The sequence below is a fragment of the Tursiops truncatus genome, chromosome 9, assembly GCF_011762595.2.
Source record: "Tursiops truncatus isolate mTurTru1 chromosome 9, mTurTru1.mat.Y, whole genome shotgun sequence".
NCBI classification, from domain to species: Eukaryota; Metazoa; Chordata; class Mammalia; order Artiodactyla; family Delphinidae; genus Tursiops; species Tursiops truncatus.
The window spans coordinates 52,757,949-52,770,474 of record NC_047042.1 but is presented as its reverse complement, the minus strand read 5'-3'; the positions used below and the strand labels follow the sequence as shown (position 1 = coordinate 52,770,474).

At 35.1% G+C, this 12,526-nt stretch overlaps 1 protein-coding gene across 1 annotated transcript in view; it reads left to right on the top strand.

The window, feature by feature from the left end:
* The window catches only part of ZNF804B (zinc finger protein 804B), a 447,143-nt gene that overhangs the window by 363,351 nt on the left and 71,266 nt on the right, over positions 1–12,526 (top strand). The window contains exon 2 of the mRNA XM_073809743.1: positions 223–366. The gene's annotated coding sequence lies outside the window, so the exon portion shown is untranslated. The remainder of the gene's footprint in view (positions 1–222; positions 367–12,526) is intronic.

Here is a 12,526-nt window from a genome sequence, read left to right as displayed (position 1 = left end):
CAGCTGAGGGCTCCTTTATAATAAGTCATTGTGTGTTTATTGATAAGTTAGGGATAAGGCTAAGCTGAAAGTTGCTTCCACAGTGCCATGAATTTCTGAAATGTAATGTGACTAACCATATCCTTTTAGTCACAGTAAAATTAAATACCAACTTGATTAATATGAGATCTGATTATGCTATTAGAGAGAAATGTAACCAACATTTTTGCCTTTTTTTTTAAGGATTTTCCAGAAAAGGAGAAGTCCGCAGCAAAGGCCCTGGAAGATGTAAAGGCAAACTTTTACTGTGAATTATGTGACAAGCAGTACCACAAACACCAGGAGTTTGACAATCATATTAATTCTTATGATCATGCTCATAAGCAGGTAAGTCGAAGTGGGAAATAGCCTTCATATTCCTGGATTTATACCTTCAGAACACAATATATGCAACTGGCCTTATTTATCCTTGTCTAAGATGCTGAGGTAAAACCATTTTATACCTTTTTTTTCTTGAAGGTTGTGTTTTCTGTTTAAATATTGGGTGAAATACTTTTTCCTAGAAGGAATGTAAAACTGTAGGTTAACTTACAGATGATCCAAGGGTAGATCGACATTTATTTTAGAGTTATGTATGTGGGGGAACCAGGACCCATTAAAAATAAGGCCAGATTCAAAACCACCTAGCTACTTAGTGCGAGAACTAGAACACTGGACTAGTACTGGGACAGAATCTATCATAGAGTTCTTTCAAGAGTTCCAAGGTATAGGGAATACTAAGTCTTTGGGGAAAAAATTTTCAATATAAGGTTACATTTTCCCAAGAATACCCTCTTAGGAGGGTCAAAGTGATTACTTAATAAATGAACCATCGCACACAAAGAAAATCTTGACAAAGGCAAAGTTGAGGGGTAATGGCAGGTATAAACACTTCACATTTCATTTTCTTTTTCTACACATGGAAGCTAAGATTCTCTATTTCTATCTGTCTGTGAAAGAGGAGGCTATTGTTCTCATCTGTTAAATTTTATCCTTGCCGCATGAGGTATGAGAATACTAGCCTTTTAGGAATTAGGAGTGTTAAATACCACTAAGAAAGAAATTCCACATGGCCAGAGGATTATTGCTAAGAGCTGAGAAGGTGCACACTCCTAATATCTTTGAATATATGAGTAAGTCTCGTATATTCTAGACCTAGAATGTTTATTCAGAGTGAACAGCAATAAAGGTTTTGACTAGCATCACTAATATTTATTGAGCACATATAAAATATATGGCTTTGGGAGATGCAAGACACAATTTCTAACTTTAAAGATACAGCATGCATATATAATTGACTGGATGTCTCTGACAAGAGCAAGAACAATGGGATGAATTGTTTAGGACTATGATTCCCAAATCTCAGTGTGCATAATCATCACTTCGCAACCTGTTAATAATGCAGATTTCCAGATTCTCCTTTAGATATTCTAATTCAATAGTTCTAAGATGGAGCACAGGAGCTTGTATTTTGAAATGACACAAAATAGAATTTTTCAATCATAAATAAAAATGAACTATGTGGCTACTATCCAACTCCAATAGCAATCAGTCTTGTTTCATTTATAGCACCACCACTCACTTCCCCACCCCTGCTACCACCGTGCATTATTTTGAAGCAAATTCCAAACATTGTATCATTTCATCTGAAAGTATTTCAGGATGAATAATGATGCTTAAACAACATAGCCATCATCATAGCTAAAAATTAACAGTATCTTGGTATCAGTGGGTGGTCTTGTTTTCTCATTTGTCTAATAAATGATTTATAAATTTGGGTTTGTTGAAATCAGGATCCAAACCTATCACACTTTTGGTTGACACATCTTTAAGTTTCTTTTAATATATATTTAAACTATGGGTTTTTCACTCCCTCTTTAAATTTTACTCCTTGCAATTTATTTGTTGAAAAACTGTATTGTTTCACAAATTTGAGATTTTACTGAATACAACCCAGTGTTGTCTTTGCACGTTTTCTGTCTTCTATATTTCCTTTAAACTTGCTGTTACAGATAAAATCTGGTCAAATGCAGGTTAACATTTTTTTCTTGGTAAAAATATATTAGAGGGTGTGTTGTGTCTTTCCATAAGGAGGTGTATGATGTCTAGTTTTCTTTCTTTTTATGACTTGAAGTTTGATCAGTGGGTTCAGATACTATTGCCTTGATCCATCCATCATTAAGTACCCCACCAACCTTTTTCCACTAATAGTTCTTGTATCCATAGATGATCATTTGCTTAAACCTATTACTTCATTTGGAGTTGTAAAATGATGATTCTAATTCTATCATCCTTTTGTCATTTATTAGATAGAATATGTCTATAACGGCAAACTTCCCAAAAGTATCACCTAACGTGAATTTTATGTAGGAGTGCTTCAGGCTGCATATTAAAAAAAAGTCACTCTGGAGATTCAGAGAAATAAGTGACCACAGAATGTCTCAGGGGATAGTGACATTTGACCTGTGCTTTAAGTGTGCATGTGTAAATGTTGAAAAAGAAGCTCAAGATGGGATGGAATTCTTGAAAGTGGAAACACAAGGAACTGAGGTGAGGAAATGGAGGGGTATGAGGCCTCTTTTGAAAACAGTAGAAAGTATTGGACTACCAGAGGGTGAATTCTCCACTCTCTACAGTCTGCCTTTCACTCTGCAATTCTGCCTCATCAATTTCCCTTTTTATCACTTTCCTCAATCTTATTTCCATTGGCTTTCCAACATGTTGATAAAACTACCTTTCCTCAATCTTTATATTCCATCTATTTGCCCATTTCTGTCTTTCTTTAGGCTTACTAACACTCTAAGATTCCTAGGCATACTCGTTGTTCAAACAGTGGTTGAGTTTCCACTATGTGCTACTGTGCTTACTAACATTCTAAGATTCCTAGGCATACTCCTTGTTCAAACAGTGATTGAGTTTCCACTATGTGCTACTGTGCTGGCTGTTGAAAGTGGACAAATTTAATCCCTAATTTCAGGGAGCCTGTAATCTGACTGGGGAACCTGTAATCTACCTAATCAATCTGTAAAATACATTGATTTAAATATTGTAGAATTTGTATATCTAGGATACTAAGAGAACACATAAAAATTATTTAAGAATGAAAAGATGACAGGTGAGCTAGAAGTCCTAAAGAATGAATTATAAGTTAGCTATGTTAACCAAGAATGGAAAGTCCATTATGGTAGAAAACCTATATCAAGGCATGGGAGCCTGTATCAAGCATAACCCAGAGAAGCTGCAAAAGATTTGCTGTGATTACTAAAGTCATCATCACTCTCTTGGAGAGCTCTTTAAAAATCTTTGAAACTGTCCCTCATTCCTCCCATTCTTCTCTTGCAATAGACCTTGTTCTCATTCTTCCTTTTGCATTCTCTTTTCACCATTCATGTTTAATATCACTCCTGATTTTTTGCTAGGGCCTTCTAACTGGACTCCCTGCCTCCAGTATTTTCCCTTCTCCACACCAACCTATCCATTTTCAGCCAGATTGATCCTCCCGAACTACCATATTTATTCTATCACTCCCCTCCTTGGAGTGGCTGACTGACTTTTAAAAAACTCTGAATTACTTAGTCTGTCATTCAAAATGTCCACAGTTTGGCTCGGGCATCCATTTCCAGATTTATCTCCTGCAACCCCAGAATTTCCTTATAGTTTCTTAAAAGATTCATTATGCTTTCCCACCTGCTCTTATTGGCTCATAATCTTCCCTCTGTCTGGGATGCCTGGGGGCTGTATTTCAACATATACTTCAGTAGATTTAATACATAGACTGACAACTTATATCCAGATATAAAAAAAGCTGAGATCTCATGCTAAGCCGATTTAACAGCGTTTTCCAAATTCCTTTCGATCAACACATTCATATTGTACAGAATTTTGTACATGCTGCCCACTTTGGGAAACACTGGAATAATTAAATTTGCCATAGACCTCATAAAACTGCTTTCTTAGATAAATGTTGAAATACTTCCATCTGAAGATTTATTTGGGCCCAAAATATTTTGAAAATTACCTGAATTCTAAATGAAGCTGAGTTTACAATTTGCCTTTTAAATGAAACTGAATTTTAAGTACAAGAAATAGGAAATATGCACTGAAGTAAAATATGCAAAATCTTTTTTTTTTTTTTTCCCCAAATCCCAAAGCTAAATATTTCTACTTGGTTCTTGCTGGGGATTTGGATGAGAGTATTTTCTGGCCTAAATAATATGAACAGTTGCCTTAATTTTATTTTCCATGTGGATTCAGAGTAAATATCTGGCCTCTTGTGCTGAACTTCCAACAATGTGCTCTTTTGGTACACTTAGAAGTGAATCCAAATTCACATGGAATTAATTCTATTACTCATTAATGAATAGTTTAGAACTAGAAACAGGGTAACCTGCATTACCTCTCTACCTCCTCTCATTTATAATTACTCAGGATCCTTCATTTTAATAAGTGATTTCTAAAGCTTTTGTGTTACCTTGTATCTAAATTGCAGTCCTATGTTTATTTTATTGCAAAGCTTGTATTATTTACAGATTTATTGTAATTCTAGAGAAGTAAGCTAATATATAATTTTAAATAATAAAGTAAAATAATCTGGGATTCATAGCTTTAAAGTAATTCCATTGGACATTTAATAATGTTTTCTATAATTTAATAAAACTTGAGATATGTTTCTTGTAGAAAAAGTTTATCAGTAACAAAGCTGATTTTTTTCTGTTTCTTCAACAAGGAAAAATTGAATTTCCAGTTTTGACAGCCACATTCTATACCTAACTCATGTTTTTGGAAATAACTCGATTGTTTTAGCTATTGCCTTGAACTTTTAAAAATTCTGTGTAAATGTTGAGCATTATTACTAAAGCAATTTGAACATGTATACAAATTACAATAAAGAGAGTTGTATTGGATAAAGAGAGTACTGTAACTATTAATATAGCTAACATGTCAGTAACAATTAATTACTTCTGAGACTACCAAGTCATAATCCCTTTCTTGGGACTATTAGCTGCTAATGCATAATATTGAAACAAATAATACACATCCTCACAAGCAGCACAAGTCTCTCCTGCCCCAGAGACATACTGGCTCATCTCAGCTTAGAAAAAACAAATGAACCGGATCCCCGTACAATTAACCCATAAAAATACCTTCAATAATAAAAAACAAATCCACTTTCAGATCCTCCACATGTGACACTTAATCCTCCTAATCTTCGTTTGCTTCACAATAGAATTTATTTTCACTCTGGAGGAGCTGTTCACTTCTCAAGCCTGGATTTGAACTCCAACTGATTCATTCTTAAAATGTTATTTTGGATTCTCCCCATCTCTACCTGCTCAAGATAAAATAAACAAAACAGAATTATCTTTTGTCATCTTGACGCCAAAGGGAAAACATTCCCAAAGCTGATAATTGAATTTAATCCAGTTATTCTTGCTTTGTTCCTACAATTTGATTTATATTTTATCCAAAGACTGCCCAATGATACATTTCAGCATAGTATATTTAAGCTACTAGTCATCTTAATATGGCAACAGGATTTAAAAGTATAGTTAATTTGTAGGCTTGGCAAGATTGAAGAAGAAATATAGACTAGAGTGTCTAGAATGAACACTGAGAACCATAAATGTTGGTAAAATAGAATAATACTTATTTCCTGCTGTATTTTGTATTCCATAAACCCAGGTTTCTGGTAGATTTTATATTTCTATATCTGCGCCACCACCCTCCCCCAAGAATTACCCAGCAGTAATTGGAAACTCTATTAGCAAAGAAGTACAAAAGAACCAAAACTGATCTTAGCTTCTGAATCATAATTCACCTCTTCTAAAATACTGCTTTCACCCTGGCTAAGAGACCTTTTGATCTCAAGGTGAGCTCCCAACTGAAAAATAAATTAAAAATATATGTTCTTGTTCTTTCTGTTTTTCAGATGTGCTAAGTGATTTCCTGCCTTAGTGTGTTTGCCATATCTCTTTCTTCCAGAGCTGTTTTTTCAGATGACTTTCAACTTTCTGATTCCTCTTTTCATTTGTGTCTTAGCTCAATGTCATCTCTTCTGTAGGATCTTTCCTTTGCATTCTAACTCAAGTTAGAATGTTGCCACTTCTCCAGATAATACCCTATTGGCACTGTCAGTGGTGGTTGGAGTCAGGCTACACTGGCTCTCCAGAGCCAACTGTTTAATATTCAAAAAATTTGTGAGCTGGTTCTTAAGCCACTGGTAGATTGAAATCAGCCATGATGGGAGATCCACACACACTACAAATAGGGCTTTATATGTTTCATTTGATTTTTCCAGAGTTGATATACCAGCACACCATACTGACCCTGCTACTCTGTCCTTTGTCAATATATTCTACCATCATTGACTAATCACTTCTTTTTTCCTTTATTGAGATATAATTGACATATATCACCATGTAGGTTTCAGGTTACAGCATGATGATTTTTTTAATTTACCATTTTAATTGTTTAAAAATGTACAATTCAGTGATTTTTGGCATATTCCCAATTTATTTACATATATCATGAAGTGATAATTATGGTAGGTGTTGAGTTATTTGTTTTTGTACTGAGTTGTATGAGTTCTTTATATATTTTGGATATTAACCCTTTATCAGATATATAACGATAATATTTTTCCCCTTTCATAGGTTATCTTTTCACTTTGTTGCTGGTTGGGATTACTACTTGGGCACTGTAGGTCTGAACTCAGTCTGCCAAGATCCGAGTGTCGTTAAGACCCCTCACCCCAATTCTCTGTCCCCATGGTTGAGCCCTGAAGATTCCCTTGCAATCTGGGGCAAGATCAGAGTAGGGGCTCCCACAAAGTGACCCACAATGCTGGGGGTAGGGATTGGTTGTCTGCCCTGGGTTTTCTTTGCTCATTGGAGAAACTGGAGGCTGAAGGGAGACCTCTCCATGTGATGCTGCACTGGCCTGGGGGAGGGACAATGCAATCAATGTGTAACTTCTTCTCTCACCTTCTGATTTAGTGTCTTGGTCTCTGTGGTGCAAGGGGTACTTTAGCCTCACCCCTGTGTTGTAGGATTTTCTCAGTGATGTCTTATTCTTGAATAGTTATTAGTTGTTCTTCTCCTGAGGGGGAACAAAGTCAGCAATCACCTATGTCACCATCTTGGTGATGTCACTCCTTAATCACTTCTTAGGTAGTTAGAGTGAATACTATAATGAGCAAAATTAGCTCTCTAATCCCAAGTTCTTTATAATTATTGAGCAAAACCTGTCATGAAAACACATTTTTATAATTTAAGAAAATACTTGAGCCCATATTAATGCTGAAGTAGTGTTCCACTTGAAGAATTTTAGACTTTACTCTATGGGAAATTGCTAGTCTTCATGGGCTTTTAAGCAAGCAAATGATATTATCAGATTTGTGATTTAGAAGAAAAAACCTAGAAGCAGTTTAAGGGTTGGAACACAAGGAAGAGAGCTTGGCTCTGCCGTCAGATGGGAGCCTAAGAGCCCAAGAGATATGACTGAAATATTTACAGCAGTGACAAGGAGAGGAAAGGAGAGGGGTACATTCAGAAGACTGTCAATGACTTACAACATATGAACACATGGTCTACCTCACTTGTAATCATATAAATACAAACTTGAAGAGTTTTTCAAAAAAATGGTGTCAAATATGAAAAAAGAATACTACCCAGTGTTGACAAGATGTGAGATAATAGATACGGTTAAACATTGCTTGTGGGGATATAAATTGTCTCAATTTTTTGATGTTCAGCTTTGGATTACTTATCAAAGACTTAAAATGTGAATTTTTCCTATGAACAATTCCATCTGGCATGTATTCTAGAAAAATAATCACATTAATTCCAAAGATTTATACATGAAGATATTTAAAATAGAAAAATACCAGAAGCAATCTAAACATACAATGAAAATAAAGTGGCTAAATTATGATGCACATAAACTGAAATACTGTGTAAAAGTTAAATTACATTTTAGATCTATCTATCTATCTATCTATCTATATATATATATTTTTTTTTTTTTTGCGATATGCAGGCCTCTCACTGCTGTGGCCTCTCCTGTTGCGGAGCACAGGCTCCGGACGCACAGGCTCAGCGGCCATGGCTCACAGGCCCAGCACTCCGTGGCATGTGGGATCTTCCTGGACCGGGGCATGAACCTGCGTCCCCTGCATCAGCAGGCAGATTCTCAACCACTGTGCCACCAGGGAAGCCCTGGATCTATATTTTATACAAAATTAATTCTTAAAAGGAATGCTTAGATACTTGTTTATATTAAAAATTAAGGAATATATAAGTATGGAATGTTAAGTAATAGCATTTAATTACAATTTGGTCCTTATCTTTTTAGATAAGTTTCTAAATACTTATTATCAAGTCATAAACTCTTGTATAAAACATAAACATAAAATGTGATTATACTATACACATTATTCTGCCTTCATATGTTTTCACTTATATCTTGTCAGTCCATAGGGATTTGTATTTTATTGTGTTAAGTCAATGATCAGAATTTATGTCACTGTGACTTGTAGTTTTTTTTTTATGTGACCCTCATAAGGTACTGTGATTACTTTATAATTATATTTTCTTTCTTGTATACCTATTTTTTCCTGGAGTTAGAAACTACCTTATTTTTATATTTGCTCAATTTTTTAAAACCACTGCCTATTTCTAATTCATCTCTGAACTATTTACCGTACATAAGAAAAAAGTCTGATTCAGACATCAAATTCAAAACATCAGATAAATGAAATAATAGATCAGTCCTTGTCCAGCCCCTCCCTCTTCTGGTGAAGTCCTGGGTCTTTCTGCTCCAGTGTTACCTGGTTGCCTTCCAGACCTGCTGCACAGCTGTTCTTTTGGCACTTCTCTTTATCATCATCCTATGAATGCTTTTGTTTCTCTCTTAGGCTGTAGTCCTTGTTTCCTTGATCTCATGATTTCCTATATCTTATTTTATTCCTCCTTTTGGTGGAAACTATTTTCCCAAAGCTTCCTAAGGAAGAATACACACAAGGTAAAATTTGGGAGCCCTTGTCTGTCAGTAAATATAAATGCGTTTATTCTGTGCTCACATTTTATTTATTTTTCAACTGGGTTTTAGCCTTTAGTGTTGCTGTTGAAAAGTTATATGTCATTTTGGCTCTTAATCCTTCTTTTCACAAACTTTTAGACTTTCCTCTTCATCGTTTCATTTTATAATGATGAAACGTTATAAAAAGAATTGAGGACAGTCTCAGAGACCTCTGGGACAAAATTAAATGCACCAACATTTGAATTATAGGGGTCCCAGAAGAAGAGAAAAACAAAGGGTCTGAGAAGATATTTGAAGAGATTATAATTGAAAATATCCCTAATATGGGAAAGGAAATAGTCAGTCAAGTCCAGGAAACACAGAGAGTCCCATACAGGATAAATCCAAGTAGAAACATGCCAAGACAAATATTAATCAAACTGTCAAATATTAGACAAAGAAAAAATATTAAAAGCAGCAGGGGAAAAGCAACAAAAAAATGTACAAGGGAATCCCCATAATGTTAACAGCTGATCTTTCAGCAGAAATTCTGAAGGAGAGTAGGAAGTGGCATGACATATTTAAAAGGATGAAAGGGGAAAAAACTACAACCAAGATTACTCAACAAGGGTCTCATTAGGATTCAATGGAGAATAAAATCTTTACAGACAAGCAAAAGCTAACAGAATTCAGCACCACAAAACCAGCTTTACAACAAATGCTAAAGGAACTTCTCTAGGCAGAAAACACAAGAGAAGGAAAAGACCTACAATTAAAAACCCTATGAAACTATGAAAATGAAACTATGAAAATGAAATGAAACTATGAAAATGGTAATCGGAACATACATATTGATAATTACCTTAAATGTAAATGGATTAAATGCTCTTACCAAAAGGCACAGACTGGCTGAATGGATACAACAACAAGACCCATATATATGCTGTCTACAAGAGACCCACTTCATACCTAGGGACACATACAGGCTGAAAGTGAGGGGATGGAAAAAGATATTCCATGCAAATGGATATCAACATAAAGCTGGAGTAGCAAAACTCATATCAGACAAAACAGACTTCAAAATAAAGACTATTACAAGGGACAAAGAAGAACACTACATAATGATCAAGGGATCAATCCAAGAAGAAGGTATAACAATTGTAAATATTTATGCACCCAACATAGGAGCACCTCAATACATAAGGCAAATGCTAACAGCCATAAAATAGGAAGTCGACAGTAACACAATAATTGTAGGAGACTTTAACACCCCACTTTCACCAATGGACAGATCATCCAAAATGAAAACAAATGAGGAAACACAGCTATAAATGACACATTATACCAGATAGTCTTAATTGATATTTATAGGACATTGCATCCAAAAAAAACAGAATACACTTTCTTCTCAAGTGCTCATGGAACATTTTCGAGGATAGATCATATCTTGGGTGACAAATCAAGCCTCGGTAAATTTAGGAAAATTGAAATCCTATCAAGTAACTTTTCCAATCACAATGCTGAGACTAAATATCAATTACGGGAAAAAAAGTGTGAAAAGTACAAACACATGGAGGCTAAACAATATGCTACTAAATACCCAAGAGATCACTGAAGAAATCAAAGAGGAAATCCAAAAATACCTAGAAACAAATGACAATGAAAACATGATGACCCAAAACCTTTGGGATGCAGCAAAAGCAGTTCTAAGAGGGAAGTTTATACAATACAATCATAGATCAAGAAACTAGAAAAATCTCAAATAAACAAATTAACCTTACACCTAAAGCAATAAGAGAAAAAAGAAGAGAAAAACCCCAAAGTTAGCAGAAGGAAGGAAATCATAAAGATCAGTTCAGAAATAAATGAAAAAGAAATGAAGGAAACAATAGCAAAGATCAATAAAACTAAAAGCTGGTTCTTTGAAAAGATAAACAAAATTGAAAAACCGTTAGCCAGACTCATCAAGAAAAAAAGGAAGAAGACTCAAATCAGCAGAATTAGAAATGAAAAAGGAGAGGTAACAACCGACACTGCAGAAATACCAAGGATCATGAGACATTACTGCAATCAACTATATGCTAATAAAACGGACAACCTGGAAGAAATGGACAAATTCTTAGAAAAGTACAATCTTCAAAGACTGAACCAGGAAGAATAGAAAATATGAACAGACAAATCACAAGCAATGAAATTGAAACCATCATTAAGAATCTTCCAGCAAACTAAAGTTCAGGACCAGATGGCTTCACAGGTGAATTCTATCAAACGTTTAGAGAAGAGCTAACACCTATCCTTCTCAAACTCTTCCAAAATATAGCAGAGGGAGGAACACTCCCAAACTCATTCTACAAGCCACCATCACTCTGATACCAATACAAGACAAAGACGTCACAAAAAAAAGAAAACTACAGGCCAATATCACTGATGAACATAGATGCAAAAATCCTCAACCAAATATGAGCAAACAGAATCCAACATCAATTTAAACGGATCATACACCGTGATCAAATGGGGTTTATCCACTTGATAATTCTTCAGTATATGCAAATCAATCAATGTGATACACCATATTAACAAACTGAAGGAGAAAAACCCTATGATCATCTCAGTAGATACAGAAAAAGCTTTCGGCAAAATTCAACACCGATTTATGGTAAAAACCCACCAGAAAGTTGACATAGAGGGAACCTACCTCAACATAATAGAGGGCTTATATGACCAACCCACAGCCAGCATCGTTCTCAATGGTGAAACACTGAAACCATTTCCACTAAGATCAGGAACAAGACAAGGTTGCCCACTCTCACCACTATTATTCAACATAGTTTTAAAAGTTTTAGCCACAGCAATCAAAGAAGAAAAAGAAATAAAAGAAATCCAAATCAGAGAAGAAAAAGTAAAACTGTCACTGTTTGCAGATGACATGATAGTATACATAGAGAATCCTAAACATGCTACAAGAAAACTACTAGAGCTAATCAATGAATTTGGTAAAATAGCAGGATACAAAATTAATGCACAGAAATCTCTTGTATTCCTATACACTAATGATGAAAAATCTGAAAGAGAAATTAAGGAAACACTCCCATTTACCATTACAACCAAACAAATAAAATACCTAGGAATAAACTTTCCTAAGAAGACAAAAGACCTGTATGCAGAAAACTATAAGGCACTGGTGAAAGAAATTAAAGATGATCCAAACAGATGGAGAGATATACCATGTTCTTGGATTGGAAGAATCAACATTGTGAAAATGACTCTGCTACCCAAAGCAATCTACAGATTCAATGCAATCTCTGTCAAGCTACCAATGGCATTGTTCACAGAACTAAAACAAAAAATTTCACAATTTGTATGGAAATACAAAAGACCCCAAAGAGCCAAAACAATTTTGAGCATAACAGAGCTGGAGGAATCAGGCTCCCTGACTTCAGGCTATACTACAAAGCTACAGTAATCAAGATAGTATGGTACTGGCACAAAA